This window comes from Notamacropus eugenii, chromosome 2 (assembly GCF_028372415.1).
Source record: "Notamacropus eugenii isolate mMacEug1 chromosome 2, mMacEug1.pri_v2, whole genome shotgun sequence".
In the NCBI taxonomy this organism is placed as follows: Eukaryota; Metazoa; Chordata; class Mammalia; order Diprotodontia; family Macropodidae; genus Notamacropus; species Notamacropus eugenii.
The window spans coordinates 85,612,712-85,634,968 of NC_092873.1; the positions used below are offsets into that span (position 1 = coordinate 85,612,712).

Sequence of the window (22,257 nt, forward strand, 5' to 3'; positions counted from 1 at the left end):
CTATGGCCCACCTCACTCTGCATCAGCTCATAATTCTCTCATACCTTCTTTCATAGTTTCTTATGGTGAAATAATATTACACTGCATTCTTTACCACCATTTGTTTGTGATTCCCTACTTGATAGGAATCCCATCCCACTTCTAATTCTAGTTCTTTTCTGTTCTTTTTTCTTCTTAATACTCCTTTTAGGATGAGGAAGTTTGTTTAGTTTGTGACTTCCATTCCTGCAATCATCCTCCTTCTTAACTTCTATTCCCACCCCCATTTGTCTCTCTGTTGAATTTGATGTATACCAAACTGTGTGTATTCACCTCACTTTTTCAATTTGGATATAAGTGAGGTTCATTTGACACCTGCTCTTTACTACTGCCTTCATGTTTGTATTCTCTTCTCCTTACCCACCCCAGTGATAAGAAGTATCAAGTTCTACCCCCTTCTTAAAAAAAATATTACAAAAATATTAGTTTCTTGTATGCAAGACATTCACTCCAGCCTGATATTTCCCCCACCTCCCCTTGGGGATTGTGGTTTCTCTCCCTTCTTTCTCCCATTGTGACCCTGATATTGGTCATTTTATTTGGTCTGTGCTTGTTTAACCTCCTAGTTCGCTTTGTGTCTTCTCACCCACAACAACTTTTAGGATTGCCTAAACCTGCCCTTGATGTCACCATCAAGACTTGCCTCTCTCCACCCTGGACTCAGTTGGCACTGCATTCTGCACCCCATGCTGATCACCCTCAGGGTGCATCCCCCCCCATTCTGGCCCCTGAAGTGTACTCTTCTCCCCTGCTCAGCAAGAAGCAGCTACTGAAGATGATGACCTTCTCCTCTTCTCCCCCCCCCAATTTTCCTACTTAATGGTTGAGTGGGGAAATGATGTGGATAGAAATAGTGCCCTAAGAGTTAAAATAATATTGATTGACTTTGTGAAGCCCTTGGTCCCCTAAAGTCTCCCCTTACTACAACTTCCCCTTATCCTGGACCATATAATACTTTGTCCCCACCCCTCATCCTGGGGAATGGGATTCCTTATCTTGTGTCACTCATAGTCCTCACCCTGTGCCTTTATCTTGCAAGACTTACCCTAATTATAAATTTAGTAAGACAAGACAATTAACAAAGTAGATGTAGTTGGGTTTTATGATTCCAAGCTGTGTAAATTTCCTCTCTGTAGCATGTGTCTCCGTGACCTATGATTGTAGCGTATGTCTCCGTGACATAGGATAAAGAGAAAATCCTACCACTCTAGTGGCAGGCATCCTGTCATAAACAAGTCCTTGAAGTTGCTGACACAAGAAAGGATATCTTTAACAGAGCTGACAAAGTTGAAATTACAACCCAGGACATCTGTGTTTTTCCTTTTCATTAACATGCCATAAAAAGGTTCTCGTAAGGAAATTACTAAGTCAGCCCCATTTGCTTCTCTGACATACCAAAAGGTATTCTCTGAGTTTACTTAAGATAACAAGAGACTATTAGGTCCAGACTCTTCTTAATTCAAGCTTTGGCCCTTATTAAAGAGCAAAATTTATATTAAATATTATCTGGGATGACCATGCCTTTCTTTTATTCCTTTCTATGAGTCAAGAACATACGTGGCTCAGAAATTTTGCTGTCTGTCCACCTAAAGATCTGGAGAGGCAAGTGTGAAGAAGTTTAAGAGGTGACTAGAGTCCAGTGTCTCCTATCAGAGTTCTTGAGCTGTTTCTTTCCTTTCACATTATGTACAATAAGGAGGTCATAGAATGTTAATATATCCTTCATCCAGGAAGGTGTGAGTAGGTGTGGATAGAGGGTGTAATCAGAAAGCCAGGTGGGGCTCAAACAGGGTGGAGGCTGACCATAAATCTTACATTTTAAATAGTTTGAGCAATGTTCCATTTTATACCTTAGATAAATTTTGGACTCGGCTGACCAGGGTTTGAACCCAACTGCATGGTGTTTCTCCTGAAGTCAGTGTGGACTTGGTAATGGTAGGGGAGCAGTGTTCACAGTTAGGGTTATTTGCCTTCTGGTGGCCAGTGAGGGTACTACGGCATTTTTAGGAAGAGGGGAACTGAGGAGGTTGGTGTGTTGGTGGCCCAAGTAGAGTGACACCTGTTGGACAACTTAGCTGTTGCACTCCCTTACTTAATAATACAGTGACATGACATGTTTCTGTAGAAAACAGTCCTATGACCATAGAAGATTGGCCTGCAACAAAATGCCACGAGTGTCACATACACAAACATGCTTCCTTTGCCAGGACCACTTCCCTTTTATGTCCCTCAGGCTGAGTACCCCAACATCCCCTCAAAGGACACTCTGATCAGGTGCAAGCCTGCTGTACCAAGAGGAAATTATAAACTCATCCAGGTTAGGCTATGTCTCAGTCTTTTGTAAGTCAGAAACATCTCCATTTTTTTTGTAAGTATATTTGCATCCCACAAAGCTTAGGAGATTCACATAATAGGTGTTCACAAAATAATAATACCACCCTCTATATAGGACTTCAAAGCTTACAAATCCTATGTACTTCATATATCTCACTTATAGGACTGTTGAAGAGAGATGGTTCAAAATGTGAATTCACTTAGACCTTCCTTGTAGCCATGAAGAGTTTTATTGACACAACAGCAGCAGGCCTGAGATTTAGCAAGGAGCTAAACAAAGGCAATGGTATAGGAAAAGGACCAGATTTATATAGGATGATTTTAAGGTTTCTTTGTGGGGGTTGGAGATCTAGGGTAAGTCTTGCAGGTTAAAGGCACAGGGTAAGGACTATGAGTGACACGAGGGGCCAGAATGGGGGGGCAGGGGTGATCAGCGTGGGGTGCAGAATGCAGTGCCAACTGAGGCCAGAGTGGAGAGGCAAGCCTTGATGGTGACATTAAGGGCAGGTTTAGGCAGCACAGACCAAATAAAATGACCAATATCGGGGTCACAATGGGAGAAAGAAGGGAGAGAAACCACAACCCCCAAGGGGAGGTGGGGGAGATATCAGGCAGGAGTGGATGTCTTGCATACAAGAAACTGCCTGTAATATTTTTTTGAGTGCTCAAAGGAAAAATTCCATGTAGGACCTTCAGGGAATATAGGGGGAGAGCTATGGGGAGTAAGCTAGTATCCCCAGCAATCATGTACTCTGCCTACCCCACAGAATTCCCTATTTGAATTAAGGCATTCGACTTCCAGTCCCAAAGAAGGAGGCCTAACCCTTGGTACAGGGTGGGAATCAGGAATCAGTGGGCTAGAAACAGAAGTGGTTCAAGGTGGGGTCCAGAACACAGCATAGCTAGAAAGCACACAGGCATGCCCCCAAGGTGAGGGGCTTCAAGGAATACTCTTTTCTGGCTAGTTAAGCCCTATATCCTTCCTCTTGCTTGCTTCTCTGTGTGCTTCACCATCCACCCAAATGCTTTTGGGAGAAGAACAAAGGCACTGTCCCTGTCTGAGTGGGGTTGGGTAGGAGAGTAAAATGAGGCTGAAGCAGCTTCCAGGGGATAAGGGGAGTGTAGAACGGGTATGCTTGTAGCATGACCATCTGCAGGTGGACAGCATAGTGTATGAGACACAAATGTGACAAACAAGTTCAATATGCAGGCCCCAAAGAGAAGGAGCATTAAAAGGGATGTCATAAAAGAGGAAAAACAAAGAAAGAAACCAAGAGCCCCATGATATTATTATTTATTTTCTAAGAAAATTGCAATGAAATTCTTTTCTTCAAACTGAAGATGTTTCTGATATAATTTCAGTGATTAATAGAGTAGCATGCAGGTGCCTCAATCAGTTGTATATTATATTAGCATCATTTGGAAACATTTAAGTACCTTATTCCACATAGACATATATCTAGTAACAGGCAGATGACTAGGCCAAATATCCTTTCGCTAAGTTGTTTAAGGGTATAAAAAGGAAAATAATCTTAAAATGAATAACCCAGATCTTAAACACACATTTTAATGTAGTAGCTCTGATGTATCCCAGCCTTTGTCTATAGGCTAAAGATTCAACATTGTGTTTGTATGTTTATTTCACAAACTTCTTTTCCCTTTGTCTGATTATTTCCACATCATTCAGAAAGAATGTTCTTTTCCAGGGATTTAATCTTTCACATGACTATGCAGGAGTACTAATTTACCCAACTGGCCTGTAGAGTAACTACCCATTCAGACTGACCATTTGCTTTGATTACAGAAATTTGCCATTAAAAGGAAAAGCAAGGATATAAGTGATAAAGCATCACAGTTTTGCAAATATGTTGTTATCAATTCCACCTCAGGCTCAGGAATACTCAGGTAGGAAACATTCCTTTTCAAAGGAAGGCAATAGGGAAACTGAGCCAGGAGGATCGCATGCTAGGCAGAGGATAAACTTGTCCTCTCAGCTGTTCCAGAGGAACATCTCCACCTGTAATGGTCTCTGAGTAGCTTGTGGCATTTCTCTCAGATGGTGGATTACTATTGATTATTGATGGATTTTTATGATCCATCAGATAACTCAAAACATAGTTCATTATAGTCCCAAAAGCTTTTACCTCAGATGACAAGTTCCACTAATCAGAAATTTACCAGGATTCACATCACAAATTTTAAATTAGTTCTGGTGCAAAAGCCAATTACTAGAGATCATTTGTATATATTTTCAAATGCTCACCAAAATAAGTTCCTTCTTTAGGAATTCCATGAATCAAACAAGTTCCTTAGAGCTGTTGGGGCTGTACTTATCCTTTCCACACAAATGCATACAGTGTACCAGTTTTAGGTTTTAGCATTAAAACTGTAACTGGCAAACTTAAAATTTTCATTAAGTGAGAACCAAATTGTTTTAGCTGTAAACACAAACAATAAACTTCAGATGACATCAATTGCATTTCCAGATCATATAAAAATTATAAGGATGGGCTATCTTACCAATTGTAGACAGTGACTGGCTAGCTTCTTTTTCTTGACCCATACTCCTTCATTCACCCTCTTGACTCAAGGGAAGGGAGTGGGGTAAGAGAGTGACTAGTACTGTAGGGAGGTGTTTCAGAACTCCTTAATGAGTTTCAAAATCCCTTAACCTCCAGAATCTGCTAAGATTCTAACTTTTCACTTTTATGTTCACCCCTTAAAAAATTTAGAGTGGGGCATTGAACTTTTCAGCCCGACATTCACAAGAATGCCCTTTCTTAGGATACCTGAAGCATGAACCTGTTTCTCTGAAAGCACCTATTTAAGGACACAACAAACCTCAGGAGTGAAACAGAAAACTTACAGTGGGTTTGGATACAATTGTCAGCATCAAGTAATCGAAACAAATTAGCTTGCAAATGGAATTTAGTAGGCCTTTAGAATCACACAAAGAGATTCTGCAAAGCATTTCTTTGTAAAAATGCTTTCCAAAAAAGCTCTCAATTCTTCCCAATGCTAAAAGTGATAAGGACTAAACTTTGATAAAGTAAATTAGTTGGAAACCTTAAAGATTGGGATTTATGGAAATCAAGTTGGTGCCAAATATCTTTTAAGCATCACAAATCCCCAAAATTCCATAAGACCAAAATTCTCAATAATCATAAATTCCTAGGTACCAAAAGGTGTTTTACCGTGGGGAGAAAGTTCAGTTTTTTTCCTAAGACAAGAACATACCCAATCAAACTGGCTTTATCACAATAAGTGTACCAGACCTTTAAAAATTTACTCAGTAGGAACTCTACTACACAGAAGACTACACAGGCTTGATTAGATTTTATGACTAGATGGTTCTAAAATTGCGATAGTTAAGAATCTCATAATCTGATAATAATCTAACACCTAGGTTACAAGAGAAATTGCTTTTCTAACATAGGTAATACAAAATTACGCAGTAAGAAAATACAGAAATATAACTGTACCACAAGCATGTATTTAAAACTTGAAACGGAACCAATTAATTACCAATCAGGTGACCATAACTTAGGTGAATGAGCAAATCAAATCTGGATTCATAATCACTAGTGGTAACATTTTAATTTCTAAGGCACAATACTCTTAGCACTTTAAAAGAAAAATATTATCCATAAATTCACATTTTTGCTAACCTAGGGGGAACTCTCAGGGAAGTCCTGCTGAGTCCAGCTGCAAGGATTTGGTAGCCAGCAGGCCAGGAGAGAAGGGTGATCCTGTAGGCATGGGCGTGGGGACAGGGAGTATTGGGGTGTAGAGGGAAGGGAGTACCTGCAGTTTTTCCATTTCCCTAGGGATGAGAGAAATGAAGGAATTGAATTTACCCTTCCAGATAAGGCTTTGGAAGGTGTGCCCAGATCCATGGCCTCTAACCGCTGGACCCAGAGCCTTCCAGTTTTGACTGGAGAGGAGCTGTGGTTGGTTGTCTCTTTTACCTTTGAAGCTTAACTGACTAGAAAATGCATATCCCTCAGGGAGGGGAAGAAAAGTTTAGGGACAAAGAGAAGGCTTACATCTAGGCAGTAAACCAGGCGCACAGGCCCACAGGGCAAAGTGACCCTGAAACTGGGGTGCAGAGACCCCCAAAGAAAACCAGGCAGAAGCCCACAGGGCACAGAGACCCTGAAACCGGGGTGCAGGGATCCCCAAAGAAAATGTACTCACCTCCCTCAACGGGAGGGGAAGGAACCACAGGGTAAACCAAGGTGCTGGGGAAACAACGCAGGGTAAAAAGTCTGCTCAAGCAGAGCAAGGTGAGTTTTCTTTGAGTTTTGGAGACCAAATTTTCTACTAAGCTTATTTTGTTTAAAAACCCCCTTCACAAATTACTTTTCTATATTATATTGAGGTCAGGCTGTGTTACAATGGAACACTGGTCACTTTTCCTTAAGATCTCCTCCCCGAATTCCCCTCTCAGCAGTTTCCAAGCAGCCTCTCGCCACTTTTCCCAGTGTCCCAGGAAGAGGGGAGATAAAAATGTGACCAACTCAGCACAAGGGCGGCCCCTTATATGGGGGTCCACTGTCCGACTGACCGCCCAGAAGTCAGTGGAGCTACAGACACTGCTGGCGGTGTCTGGGCACTCCAGGGATCTCGCTGCTAGGGAGAGAGTGGGAGCAGAAAGGTCTGAAAAAGGGGACAAAGAAAAGGGCGCTTACCTCTTATCCCAATGGCTAGGAGAAGATCATCCGAGTCCAATTAATATTTGGACTCCCGGGTTTCAGCACCATTATGTTGAAGAGAAAGAGATGGGAGAGCTGGTTCAAAATGTGAATAAATTCACTTAGACCTTCTCGGGAGCTCCTGAGAGCTTTGTTGACACAAAAGCAGCTGGCCTGAGATTTAGCAAGGAGCTAAACAAAGGCAATAGTATAGGAAAAGGACCAGACTTACATAGGATGATTTTAGGGTTTCTTTGTGGGAGTTGGAGATCTAGGGTTGTCTTGCAAGATAAAGAAGTTTTTGCAAGATAAAGGCACAGGGTAAGGACAATGAATACAAGATAAGGAAATCCCATTCCCCAGGATGAGAGGTGGGGGCAGGGAATTTTATGGTCAAGAATAAGGGAAAGTTGTGGTAAGGGAGACTTTGGGGCACCAAGGTCTTCACAAAGTCAATCAATATTATTTTAACTCGTAGGGCACTATTTCCATCCTTATCAGGACCACATGATCATAAGATTTTAGAGGTGACAGGGACCTTTTGTTGTTATTGTTCTGGGCAAGTGACCAATGGAGCATGGGGTATGGAGACAAAGGGATGGTGTGCCATCTGATAACATAAAAAGAAATACATTTGGAGTTAGAAGAGACCTGTTCAAATTGTTTCAGTCAACTCTGTGATCCCATTTGGGGTTTTCTTGACAAAGGTATGGGAGTAGATTGCAATTTCCTTCTTCAGCTCATTTTACAGATGAGGAAATCAGGGTTAAGTGATTTGTCCAGGGTCATACAGCTAGGAAGTGTCTGAGGCTGGATTGGAACTGATAATGTTTAATATAAAATTTTAGAATAATCTCTTTGTTCTCTCTGAAGCAAACTCAGAGAGTGCCTCTTCCTATGTCAGCAAAAGCCAGCCAAGGCCGACTCTACACTCCTTAAGGAGACCTTTAACCTAAGACACTATATCTTGAATAATGAGACTTTCCTTTGATGAATCTTATTATCTATAGACACATACTATGTTATGAATAATGGGACTTTCCTTTGATCTATAGACATATACTATGTTATGGCATATTAATGATAAAGAAAATATAGACATCTTAGATCATAATTTCTATTAAACATTGTTTACACTTTCCTATGTCAATTATCTGTTTAAGGGAGGAAGCCTACCACTTACTAGTGGTGGGGTTTCTTTCCTTATCACCGAGACATATGCTTACCCAGCTGGAATCCCAAGGCCTGACCAACATTACTTTGTTAATTGTCTTGTCTTACTAAATTTATGATTTGTTCAACTAGGAGAGTTCCTTTCTCATGGCAAAATGTATATAAGCCAGAAGATTTCTGCACTGGGTAGCCAGAACATTTCTGGCTCCATAATGCATTATGTAACTGTTTTCTTTAATAGGGAATTGATCAATTAATTAATTAAATCATAAAATGTATGCATTAGCCTGTTGCCTTTTCTTAACAAAGTTTTCAGGTCAACAGAACTCAGGTCTTCCTGACTCCAAGTCTGGCACTCTATTGCACCAAGTAACTGTCTTCCATTTAGTACCTGTGTGCCAAACAGTGAAACAGATGATTGGACCTCTATTTTATTCCAATCAGTATTAATTAGCTAGTGATTTTATAAGGGTGATAATTGCTAGTAGTTATCAATATGTCAATATGTTATACCTACAATCAATATACATTTAGTCAATCAAATTAATCAACCAATCAATATACAGTTAGCCAATCAGTTAATATTTTATACCTGTTATCAATATACATGTAGTTAATCAATGAACATATACTTATCAATATATGTTTTGTGCATCAACTAATCAGGAATAATCAAATAGGATATATTCTTTCTCATAAAAGCACCCCAGTCTCTTATAAAAAGCCTCAAACCTTTTATGAAACTATATATTGCATAATCAGAAGGTTAATTGCTAAGAAATTCCCTTGCCTACCCATAGGAAGCTAACTAGAGGACCTCCACGCTTTCCTCTGGTGAGTAGGGAACCAAGCACAGCATGACAGATGTGACTCACTTGCATGGAAAGTTATCCTGCCATTGCATTGCCCCTCCACCCTTCATCACCAACATGAGGAGATGCCTACAAGTATTTGGCCAATGAGTGGTCCTTGTTGCTGGGCTGTGGCCTGCCATTCTACCAACCCCTCAGCTCATATAGATATTTTGACATCCATTCAACAGCACAATCCTATGAGCCTTCTCCTTGATTCTGGAAGGTCAAGACAGGTCGATTAAGGTCTGCTTGCAAGCCTGTTAACCAATGGGATTCTATATTTTGTGTAGATGCTCCTGGAGGGTCAAGGCAAGGTTTATTCACCAGTCAGACTCTGTATTTTTGGCCTGTTCCACCTTTATCATCCAGGTAGCAAGCACTATAAAAAATTATCTTGTGATTATTAATATCAGAAGAGGCATAAAACATAAACACCAAAGGGGCTTGCCTCTGTTTGTCATGGAAGAGGAGATCCATTGTAGGGTCTAAGACTGAGATGAGTTTTCTCTAGGTGAGGGGTTCTTACCCCGAGGTCTGTGAACTTGATAGGTTTTTTTCCTTAAGTGCATTTCAATACAATTGGTTTCCTTTGTAATATTATGTATTTTATTTTATACATTTAAAATATTATTCTGGAAAGGGGGTCCATAGACTGTACCAGACTGCCAAAGGGGTCTACGACACAAAAAAGTTAAAAATTCCTAGAGAAGTCCTCCAGATGGACCTATTTTCAGATGATAGTAAGCATCAAGTCCCAGAATGCTGTGGAGCCCTTTGGATGAAATCCATTACTATTAAAAAAATTCATCCTAATCATTCACAGAGAAAAAACCAAGTGGATGAAAAATGCCTATTGTACAGTCATTGATATAAAGTTGGATGGAAAAATTGTAGTTTGTCTCTTTATATACATATATCTGTATAGTGTGTGTGTGTTTTTGTGTATATTAGACAAATACAGCAAATGGGCAATGAGTTAGACCCAGAAGCAAACAGAAACAAGATAGCTGACTGGACTACCTTTGGGAAACTGCAGAGTTCTTTTAATGAACTCAGATTTCTCTCTGTTACAAAGGACCATCTTTTTAATATCATTCTTCTTCTCTATATGGGAGATGGAGTGTCAGGTATGAGGGATAGCTTATAGGTAAAATTGCAAAGGGAAGTAATAAGAAATAAAAATGGACAGATAAGAGAGACTCATATGGGGAGAAGGCAGGGAAGGTTACATGGTTACATACCAGAGGAAGGAATTTATATTTTATCTTAGAGAAAACATAAAATCTTACAATATTTTTGAGTGGGGAGGGAATGATAAAGTCAGATCTATGGTTTGGGAATATCCATTTAGCAGGAGATTAGAAGACTGATTAGAAAGGTGAGATGTTGGTGGTAGGGAGACCATTGAAGAGGTTGTCTCAACAATTGTGTTTGTCCTTCCTTCTCGAAGAGGACCATGACATCAAGATGATGATGTGACTTGCAGTTGACTTTAATTTGAGTGAGGGAGGGCTGAGCACAATACAGGCGAAAGGGGAGAAGAACTTGAACTAGAGTTGAGGATGTATGGGCAGAGAAAATGGGCCCTTTGCTTATATCTGGCAGTTATAGGAGAAGGAGGTCATCACAGATGACCCTGACCCTGGGTGACTAGAAAGATAGTGGTTCCACTGACAGAAATGAAGGAGTTTGACAGGGAAATGAGTTTGGAAGAAAAGAAGAATGAATTCCACTTGGGACATATTATATTGGAGATACCCAGGGGACATCCAGATGGAATTATGGAACAGGCAGCTCTTCATGCAGGATTAGAGTTCAGGAGAGAGAATAGGGCTAAAAACATAGATTTGGGGGTGATTTATAGAAAGAAGGCAATAACCATGAGTTCATGGGAGCTGATGAGATTACCAAAGGAGAGCACATAAAGAAAAGAGCTTGGGTGACACATGTAAGATGATTCTCTCTTTCTCCCTTTGCAATTGATAAAGCCCTGGCCCTGCAGTCTGGAGGACCTGGGTTCAAATGTGACTTCAGATACTGACTAGCTGTGTGACTCTGGGCAAGTCAACTTAACCCTGTTTGCCTCCGAAAAAAAGAAAAAAAAAGATGATCAGATAAGGGAGACTGAGAAAGAGGAGTCATCTAGGGAGGAGGGGAGAACACTGTTAAAAAAGTAGATGGGAGAGAATATCTAGGAAGGGTTGATTTGTAGAATCAAAAGCTCCATCATTCAACTGCCCCCACCCAGTTCCAGTGGGAACTTTTAATGCCATCTGAATTTGGTTTTCTTCAGCTAAGGGGTCAGGCAGGGAACATGCCTTATTAAAATATTTTACCAGGTCTGAAACAATGAAATCATAGGAAAAAAACTTAGATGCATTCCTGATTGTCTGTGTCTCCTCCCTTTCCCCCCTAGAGTATTGGAAAACAATCTCTTGTAGGATCAGGGTGCGGTTTGTTTGGGTTTTTTAATGCAAGCAGTGTTGAGACATCAAGGCTCCAAAACTATTATTGTTGGAATCTCTAAGGTTCATTTCTTAACTTCCCATCACTTTGAAATTAATGTGGTGATGAGTTTCTGACAGCACCCAGTGCACTGATAATGTCCACTTTTTTGCCACTCTGTCTATGGTCAAGGGCTTTTGTCCATTTTTAAAAAATTAATTATTTAATTTAATGCATGTAATTAAATTAATTAAGAACTGTACTCAACTATCACACATTTTTTCTCACTCCTCCCAAACTGTGCCTTCCAACCCCATCCCATACATCTTGGAAAAAAACAAACAAACGTGGAAAAGACAAACAAACCCTTTGTAACAAATCTGCATATACAAGCAGAAACAAATTATTATATTATATTGACCATGTCCTAAAATATGTCTCATTTTGCATATTTAGCCCAAGACCTCTCTTTCAGGAGGTGGGCAGCATTGATCATCATAAGCCCTCTGGAATAATGGTTGGATCATGGTGATGATCAAACTTCTTAAGTTGTTCATCTTTACAATGCTTTTGTCATATAGTATAAAGTATTCTCTTGATTCTGATCACTTTGCTCTGCATTAATTCATGGTTTCTCTGAAACCATCTATTTCCTTATTTCCTTATTTCCTACAACACAGTACTCTTCCATTTTATCCACATAATATAATTTGTTTAGGTATTCCTCAATGGGTTGCCAAGCTTTCTCTTCTACCATTGTCCTTGTGATAAAATCTTCCTGCATCCAGGCATAGTCTCATAAGGAATGAAGTCCTAGGAACTTCCCCAAAGAGTGAATGTGCTCAGGGATCAGGTATGCTATGAAATGTAGTCCTCCTCATAGGCATTTTTTTGTTACATACATAAAATGTTAAGGCCTTGTGTAGCTAAGGTTTAACCTCTTCTTTCTACAGAAGAGAAAACAAGAACCAGGAATTAGGAAGTGGATCACAAAGTCATAGAATGAAATAGTGGAGTATTCTGGCACGTGTAACATACCTTTAAATTGCTTCTGGTGTTAGAATCAGTTCCAGGTGGCCAAACTAATTTATTAGCCAATACTTTGATGCATGCATTTTCTGTGTAACATACACTTGTCCCAGGAGGTGGGATGCCTTTTTGAAGGCAACCTTGTGATGCTTCATGCTATGTGTGCAGAGGGAGACGTGACCTCTGACTGAGAGAACTCCGAGTCCAAAATATGAACAGAGGCTTTAAAGAAACAGGATTAAAAAGAGACATGGGCGGGGGATAGAGGAGAAATTATTAACTTCTGAATGGGGAGCTCCAGAACCACTAATATGGAGGGGAAGCTGGTTGAACTAAGATTTTTGTCTTATGCCTAAATTGAAGAGCATATTTATTCTTCTGTATCTTGTCTACCCCAATTCCTGGCTAACTTCTAGTCTTGATAAATGTGTTACTATTTGTGATTGTCTTTTGTATAGCAATCGTTTGGTTGGAGGTAGCTACACTGGTGAGATTAAGCTAACTATTATCCTTCCCCTGAAGGCTGAGCAGGGAAAGTAGTTTCTATTCTAATCCCTAAAAGACCTTATTTTACATCTCTAATTGTCTATTAGACATCTTCGGCTAGTCGTCCTGTAGACATCTTAAACTTATCATGTCCAGAACTGAACTCACTATCTTCTTTCCAAGTCTTCCCTCCTTCCAGACTTTCCTATTATTGTCAAGGGTGCTACTCTCCTTCCAGTCTCCCAGGCAATCTAAGCATCATCCTCAACTCTTCATTCTCTCTCTCTCACATAATCCAATATGTTGTCAATGCCTGTGGATTTTACCTTTGTAACATCTTTCAAACATACCCTATTCTCTCCTCTAATATTGCCACCACCTCATCTCTAGTACCTTATCTCCTCATGCCTGGAATTGTAATAGTCTGTTGGTTAGCTTACTATTTGACCAAAATTTCTTGGAAAGCTGGAAAGCACTTTGGTAGAAACTGGGTATAAGCCAACATCTCACATCATATACCACAACAAGGTCAAAATGGGTACATCAAATAAAGGGTGATATCATAAGCCATTTAGGGGAGCATGGAAAATTTTACCTTTCAGATCTATGGATAAAGGAAAACTTTATGGTTGAACAAGAGATAGAGAGCATTATGATATGTAAACTGGATAATTTTCATCACATGTAATTAACAAGGGTTTGCAGAAACAAAACTAATGCAGCCAAGATTAGAAACAAAGCAGGAAACTGGGAAAAAAATTGTTACAGCAAGTTTCTCTGATAAAGGCCTCATTTCTCAATTACATAGAGAACTGAGTCAAGTTTATAACAATATGAGTCATTCCCCAACTGATAAATGGTTAAAGGATATGAACAGGAAGTTTTCAGAAGAATAAATCAAAACTATATGTAGTCACATGAAAAAATGCTCTAAATTACTATTGTTTAGAAAAATGCAAATTAAAACAACTGAGGTACCACCTCACACCTATCAGATTAGCTAACACGATAGAAAGGGAAAATGACAATTGTTGGAGGGAATGAGGAAAAATTGGGTAACTAATGCATTTCTGGTAGAGTTGTGAACTGATCCAGTCATTCTGGAGAGCAACTTGGAATTATTGCCCCAAAGGCCAATCAAACTGTGCATACCCTTTTATTTGGCAATATGACTACTAAGTCTATCCCAAAGAGATAAAAGAAAAAGGGAAAGGACCTATCTGTGCAAAAATAATTATATCAGCTCTTTTTGTGGTGGCAAAGAGTTGTAAATTGAGGGGATGCCCATCAACTGGGGAATGGCTGAACAAGTTATGGTAAAGGATTATAATGTGATACTATTGTACTATAAGAAATGATGAACAGGATGATTTCAGAAAAGTGAGCAGAACTAGGAGAGCATTGTATCCAGTAATAGCAATATTGTACATTGATTTAATGATTTAGCTATTCGGAACAATTCTAGAGAGCAGTTGGGAAATAAGCCCAAAGGGCTATAAAACTGTGTATACTCTTTGATCCATAATACCTTTATTAAGTCTATTTCCCAAGGTTATCAGGGGGAAAAGGAAAAGAACCTATCTGTACAAAAATATTTATTACAGTTTTTTTTGCCATGGCAAACAATTGTAAATTGAGGAGATGCCCATCAATTGGGGAATGGCTGAAAAAGTTGTGGTGTATAGTAAGAGCAGCTAGGTGGCACAGTAGATGGAGCTCTGGGCCTGGAATCAGGATTCCTGAGTTCACTGGCCTTGGAACAGGGTAGATACTTAATAAGTGTTTGATGATTGATGGACTGACTGTTGTTTAGTCATTTTCAATCTTCATGAACCCATTTTGGGTTTTCTTGACAAAGATACTGAAATGGTTTGCCATTTCCTTTTCTAACTCATTTTACAGATGAGGAAACTGAGGCAAGCAGGGTTAAGTGATTTACCCAGGGTCACATAACTAGTAAGTATCTGAGATCAAATTTGAACTCATGTCTTTTGGATTTCAGGCCTAGAACTCTATCTATTGTCCCACCTAGTTGCCAATGGACTGACTGTCTCTATCTGTGTTCATCCTTCATTTTCGAAGAAAGACCATGACATCAGAGAAATGATGACATGACTTGCACTTGACTTTGTTTTGAGTGAAGGAAGGCTGTGTGAGGTCATCAGCTTCACTTTCCCCTCCTGAACCATCTGAATCCAAATGTTCATCAGGATGACTGGAGAAGGCCCAGGATGCAGTGGAAGACCCTGCTCTATTCAGGTACTCACTTAGAGTGAGATACCGGGCATTCAGTGAATAGGTCTCTTTAAGAAGTTATCAGGAAATGGCCCCTTTAATGAGCAAAGGAAAAAAAAAACACAAGTGAATTAAGCTGGGAGGGAAAAAGCTACAATTACTATTGATAATCACTCTGAAGTCAGGAGGGCCCCAAAGCAAATAATTGAGGCATAATAGATTCATATAATTCTAGCCTAACACTCCTCTTAGAGATAGGAAATTGAAGGAGTACAGTCCAGATACAGCCTTTTTGTTTCCCAAAGAGGTAGAAATTAAATTCTAACCTGGAGATGGGATGGACTAGATTCCAAATCAGATCTCTCTTCACGCTACAAATGGGCCAGCTGATCTATCTCTGTATCAGATAGAGGTGCGGCCAACATTATGTGACAAGATTTCTCTATAATCTGAGATTAATAACAAACTATGGGGGAGAATCTAGATTGTTTCCCTTTCTATTTCCTCATTTAGTTATTAGGTCAAGGCAGCCTCTGAAGGACAGAGATGACGATGAGATTGGGTTCAATGTGGGGCAAGATCCCACCTTACTGGGAAAGCTTAGTTCTGATTTAAGGGTAAAGACCATTCTGTCTAGATGAATTCTGTCCCATTGTTCAACTACATAAAGTGGGCTGGGTGCAGGATAGATCCTTTTGTATAGATTGTTGGAGGCAGAATGATCTGGGTGTGGAGATGAGTCTGTCTAAGAGTTGCATGATCAGAGTTATCCTCTGATCCCAGGTCCTCATTAGAATAAATCCACACTTCATTATAATATTAATTCTCTCATTAACTGTTAACCAATCAGAGTTGATTTCTGCATGTCAGTAATATCCACTGTGCAAGAGAATTTAAACTTTCATTTAAACCCCCCAAGGGGCCACTGACCTCAATCTATTAATTGTTTGCTAGCCATAATTAATATATTGATTATTAAAGACTTAGAAACATGTCTCTTGGACTTTTCATTCATCATAGATCTGCTGTATGACTTAGTATGAGTTACTTAACCTCTCTGATGGATAGATAATTCATGATGAGCCTTCTTGAATGCTTGAATTTCTCATATAATTTTTGTTAGACACACATTTTGACTTGTAGGTCACTTTTAAGTATTGAGCCCAAAGGATAGGAAATACATGATAATATAAATCAGAAGGTAGGTTTGTCTTTACAAAAGAGAGCCACAGAAGCATGCATGAATAGTGTGTAAACTATAAAGGCGTGACCCTAGAAAAAGCTAAGGAACGACCTCACCTCATACAATAACAATAAGGGCTTCTTTGCTTGTTTGTACTTAACTCTGTTCTGTAGGTGATCTTGTTCTTACAACTCAAGGACTACCTGAATTTCTTATGGCCCAGCACAGTGTATGTTCATTATAATGTCCTAATATAACCTTAGATACTCATAGTTGCTTGATCTTATGGAAAGCATTCTCTTCCTGGGATGAAGAGAGCTTCAAGCCATCTTTTTTCCCTCCAATAGACCAGTAGGCTCAATAGTGGGTTTAATTTTGTTCTGTATTTGACATACATTCATTAAATGTCTTTTGTTTGTGTTAGTTGTGGGATGAGGAGATAAAGCTGGGAAACTGGTTGTGTAATTTCTTTGGTATAGGGCTTTCTTGGATGAGAAAATTCCCTCTTCCAAAGAATGTTTGGCATCATTTCTGAGTGCTAAGTGAATTGCCTAAGGTCACTCAGAGCCTGGAATTAAAACCAAGTGTTTATCCATTATGCCATGCTATCTAGGAGAAATGCAGAGACGAAGAAAGTTTTATAATCTATAATGGAGAATTGGGGGTGGTAGGGATAAGACCTGTATAAATACGGAAGAAAAACATTGTAGAAACTGAATAACTCTACAAAGATTACATTCCTACCTTTGGGGCTTTGTCACAAATTTCCTTGGGATTTGATTACCTAGGAACCCTGACTTGACCCGGTACTGTATCCTGCTTAATTGCATTACAAATAGATCCTGTGTTTTCTTTCCTCAAGAGAATTAATAACTTCCTCTAAAACATCAACCAGCTTTACTCCCTCCTTGCTCATCATAAGGCAGAGATTTGGCAGGTAAGGAACTGTTATTTTTTCATCTCTATATATCCAATGACTGTATCTACAATGTAGTGTAACATAGTGAGGGCTTAATAAAAATTCATTCAAATTGAGTTTGTCTGATTTTTAGCTGTCTGTGTCGATCTCTTAGAGCTGGAGGCAGCTAGGTGGTATAGTGAATAGAACCCTGTCCTAGAGTCAAGAAGATCTAAATTCAAATCCAGCCTCCTCTATATACTTCCTATGTGCTCCTGAGCCAGTTACTTAATCTCTGCCTTGGTTTTCTTGACTGTAAAATAAGGATAATAAAAATAATTCCCAAGGTTATTGTGAAGATCAAATGAGATAACATTTGTAAAATGCTTAGAACAGTGCCTGGTAGTGCCTGACTAAATACTTATTTCTTTTCTTTCTTCTTACTTGAAGTCAGTTCTTTACAGGTAGTATACCCGGTACGTACACGCCCTGAAAAAGGGCAGCTAGGTAGGTGGCTCAGTGGATAGAATACTGGGCCTGCAGTCAGGAAGAACTTGGTTCGAATTTGACCTCAGATACTTACTAGCTGTGTGATCCTGGGCAAATCACTTAATCCCTGTTTGCCTCAATTTCCTAATCTGTAAAATGGAGATAATACCTTGAAGGGCTGTTGTGAAAATCGAATGAGATGATAATCGTAAAGCTCTTAATAGTAGATAACATTTATCTTGCCCTGGCCCAGAGTAAGTACCATATAAATGTTATCTACTACTATTATCATTCAAATAGGGTCCATAAAAAGCATTGGAAAATAATAAGTGGGAGAGGCAGAAATTCTGAACTTCTGAATGAATGATGATTGCTCTTGGGTATCCACAATAGCATCATCAATGATGATCTGAGCCAGGTCAAGTTTTGCAGAGACTCTCCCAAATAGAACTGCAGGGAGCTAATTGGCTGCAGATACTGAGAGGGAGAGGCATAAAACCTTATTCACAAAACGCTTGGAAATCAAAACCTCATGTTTTTCCTAGTTTTCTGTACCAGCCCACTTGGGGTATAGGCATGTGCAGCTGGCTCAGGCTGCCTTCTGGTTTAGATGTCCAAGCCCTTCTTCAATTTTGTTCTTTGGAGCAAACAATACATTTCCAGTTTTCTAGCGTAGACAGGATAGTGATTTTGCTTCTGGCAGGAATTAAGGACAAAAAGATTGCCAGCCCTGTACTCCCCTTTTCAGTCTGGCTAAGTGAAGCTCCTGGGTGTGAATTTTATAGACCTGAAAGGAGAGGCATGTTAAGGGATACAAGGAATTTTCTCATCTCAAGTAAGATAGAAATCAGTGGTTAGCAAGCAGTAACCAAAGCAGAAGCAAAAGCAGACTTAATCTAAACCCGAGGGCTTCTCTTGGCTTTTGTTAGTTGGCAGGGTGTGGTTTGGGGGCCTGACCAAAAAAGAAAAAATTGAAATACTCCTAAGACTAAGAGATCGGGCCCCCATTCTGCAGGAAAGAGACCTTAGAGCTGTTGCAACTCAGCAGAAGGCCAGTAGATGACAGAAGAAGGCAGTCCAGTAGTTAGGGATCACAATTTGATTTCTCTACCCTTAATTTCCCTTTTGATTTCTGTTGGCATATGGTCTGCTAGGCATTTTTTCTCGGATGTTCTGGAAGCTTCTCAAATTCATCATTTCCAAGATGGAACTTGGTAAATTTCCCGTCAAACTCACCCCTTCCTCCTACTGTCCCATGGCAGTTCATGACGTTACCTTCTACTTTTCCCTCTCTCTCAATCCCACCAATGTCCAGTTGGCAAGTCTTGCCTAGTCTACCTCCATAACATCTCTTGCGTCACTCCCTTTCCATCCCATGCAGCCTCTGCTATAATCTAGGCCCTTATCATCTCTCATCCATACTGTTAAAATAATGAGCTATTGTTGTCTTTTGTTTTTATGTAAACATTTTCAGATCTATCCTCACCTCTACCCCTTATCCCCCAAGCTCTAGATCCCATGATCATGATTTATAAATGGCCGGGTGAAAGGAATTAGGCCTTTCCTGCTGAGTTGCTATGGTAGGATTAATCAAATTCAGGGAATAGCCTGGAGTCAAGTCAAAATTAATAAGAAAAAGCACCAAGCAGCAGTTAAAATCAGGTTAGCAAACAGGGTTGGAAACAGAGATCCAAATCTCAGCAGAAGCAGACACAACAAGCTGAGATCAGTCAGGTTTCCCAAACCCTAGTCAGGAATGCCATAAATCAAAATTGGAAGGAATAGAGGAAGTACTCTACCCAAGGACTGGGTTGGATCAGGATAGGATTTCCTACATAAGAGAACAGCCCTTCTAATAAAATGTAAGTTTTATGCAGATAGGCATTGTTTTATTTTGGGCTTTGTATCCCCATTTTCTTTCTTATTTTATGAGGAAAGAATTTTCTTAATTGAATAGGTAGTAAATACAATAAGAGAGTTGACAAAAAATTGAAATTATGACCCAGGATGTCTGTGTTTTCTTTACCATTAACATGCCATAATGTAGTATATGTGCACAAAATATTAAGATATGGAAAAGGCCCATTATTCAAGACAGTGTCTCAGGGTCTTATAAAAAATGCTAAGTCAGCCCCATCTGGCTGAGGTATAGGAAGAGGTATTCTCTGAGTGTACTCAGAAGTCAAAGAAGCTGTTAGCTCCAGGCTCTTCTTTTGGTTGATTAATTCAGGCTCTGGCCCTTATTAAAGTCCAAAAATGATATTAAATGATTATCTATATATATGCATATGTTACTTGATTAATAAATATTGGTTGAATGGAATTAAATTTCAGCTCAGCTCAGTAGCCCCCATCTCAAGGGCATCACCAGCTCAGTCTAAGACATCAACATCTCTATCATAAAAGAGCAGCATTAGAGACAGAGAGATAACTAATCAGGGGCATTGCCTCAGTAGAATAAATTGCCCTGGTAAGGTGTGCACCCAGACAAGAACATTTTTCACACATGTGCTCTTTCCATGAATATTTCCTGGCCACCTGTAATCTTTGCAGATGTGCTCTCACCACCCAGGTTCCATATGTGCCTCTTATCAGATACTGTGAGTGAAAGTGATGCAGTTGGGTGGGAACCCCAAACTACCTGGGGTCTTGGTGTTGTTTGGAATGAATTCGATGACTTAACCCATCTTCCAGTCAAGCAGCAAAGTTTAATGTGACACCAATAAGGCAGGAGAAGTTCCTTAGAGACCCTGCAACTTAATAGGGGTGAAGCTAAAGCATATATTGGAAAAACCTTAGTGCATCATACACCAACTATGCTAAATATAACTATGCTAATAACTATGCTAATGGTTGAGGCAGGATAAGGGAGTGGTTAGGGACTAGTCAATTCTTAAATGCAGTTTTTGTATATAGTGCACAGGTTGTTTTACCAGGATGGGGAGGTAGCTAAGGGTGTGGTTTTAGGCCTAAAAATGTCACTAAGTCAGGGTTGTCCTGTTTGTTACTAATTGAAGTCTTCTTAGACAAAATCAGTGTGGGGACCTTTGACCTCGAGGCCCCATGTTACCCTCTAGGTCCTCAAGTGTGGCCCTTTGACTGACTCTAGCCTTCACAGAGTAAGTTGCCTCAATAAAATTTATTCTGTAAAACATAGACTCAGTCAAAAAGCTACACCCAGGACCTAGAAAGTTACATGTGATCTTGAGGTGGAAGGTTTCCCACACACCCGTGGGCAAGATGGATGGTGAAGTAGATGTGTATCTTGACTTCTGGAATGTATACGGTAACTAAGGGGAGTTGGCACGAGATAATTAGGGTGATACAAGATGTTGTAGGAGTCAGTACCAGATGGTCCTGTGTATGGAAAGGAAATTCTTACAGAGGTCACTGTAACAGGGAGAAATAATTTGGTTTACTGGGGCCCACTCACTCATGAGTTATTACCAGAGATAGGGTCTTTGGCCTGGAGAGAAACATGGTCTTAGGACTGGAATCTGAGCACCCCATTAAAGGGGCCTAAGAGATTTTCTAGGGTCAAGCAGCAGAACAGGAATTGTGGGAAGAGAATGAATGGGTAATGCTGATCCAGGCCTTTTGTGTGATTAAGGAAATTTATGGTTCAGATTCACACCTACAATAAGACACATTTGAGAAGAAGAAGCTGGATATTTTATTGATTTACAGAAAAGGCAAATGCATGAACAGTTTAGAGCTATAGCGGAAATAATTAATATAGCCTAATACTAATATAATTATAGCAATATTAATATAGATATAAGAGGAAATAGAAAAACATCACCAATCCAGGGAGGCACCAACTCCTGAATTTTCTCAGCTGGGGAATCCCGGGATATAGCTTTCAGGGTCTGAATTGGGAGCAAGTAGTCCCAGGCAGAGCGTCCTCTCCATGGGTGAGATTCTGAGGACTTACACTAAACAAGGGGATTTTATAGGGACCTAGACAAAGAAGGCTTTTTGCCAATGGCTCTGCACACTGTTCCAAGCTGGTTGGGCACATGGCCATGGGAATACAGATGTTCATCCATCAAGGAGATATCATACGGAGGCCACAAGATATAAGTTAATTAATCACATACTAGGAAGACTAGCCAAATCTTCCAAGTATTATCTATGTGTTCCGGGAGTTCCCGGAACATTAATACATGGCCAACTCGCGCATGTTATGTTCCTTGAGAGGTCACCAAAAGGACAGAGTGAACTTACTTTATTCAAGGGATATGAAATATTCCTTCACCTTTCTAAATGCCTCTGCAGCCAATCATATAACTCCCTGTTTTCCACAGAGCTAAAGACCAGAATCTATTACAGTATATCTACATATACATCACAATCCCTCCAAGGTACTTCCATTTCACATCATTACAACTCTCCAGA

At 39.8% G+C, this 22,257-nt stretch overlaps 1 long non-coding RNA gene across 1 annotated transcript; it reads right to left on the bottom strand.

The window, feature by feature from the left end:
• Window positions 1-13,726: 13,726 nt before the first annotated feature.
• Window positions 13,727-21,783, bottom strand: LOC140522304 (uncharacterized). The gene is made up of 2 exons (XR_011973274.1): window positions 21,662-21,783; window positions 13,727-15,384 (listed from the first exon to the last, which is right to left on the bottom strand). It is a non-coding gene; the product is annotated as an uncharacterized lncRNA (long non-coding RNA).
• Window positions 21,784-22,257: the final 474 nt, after the last annotated feature.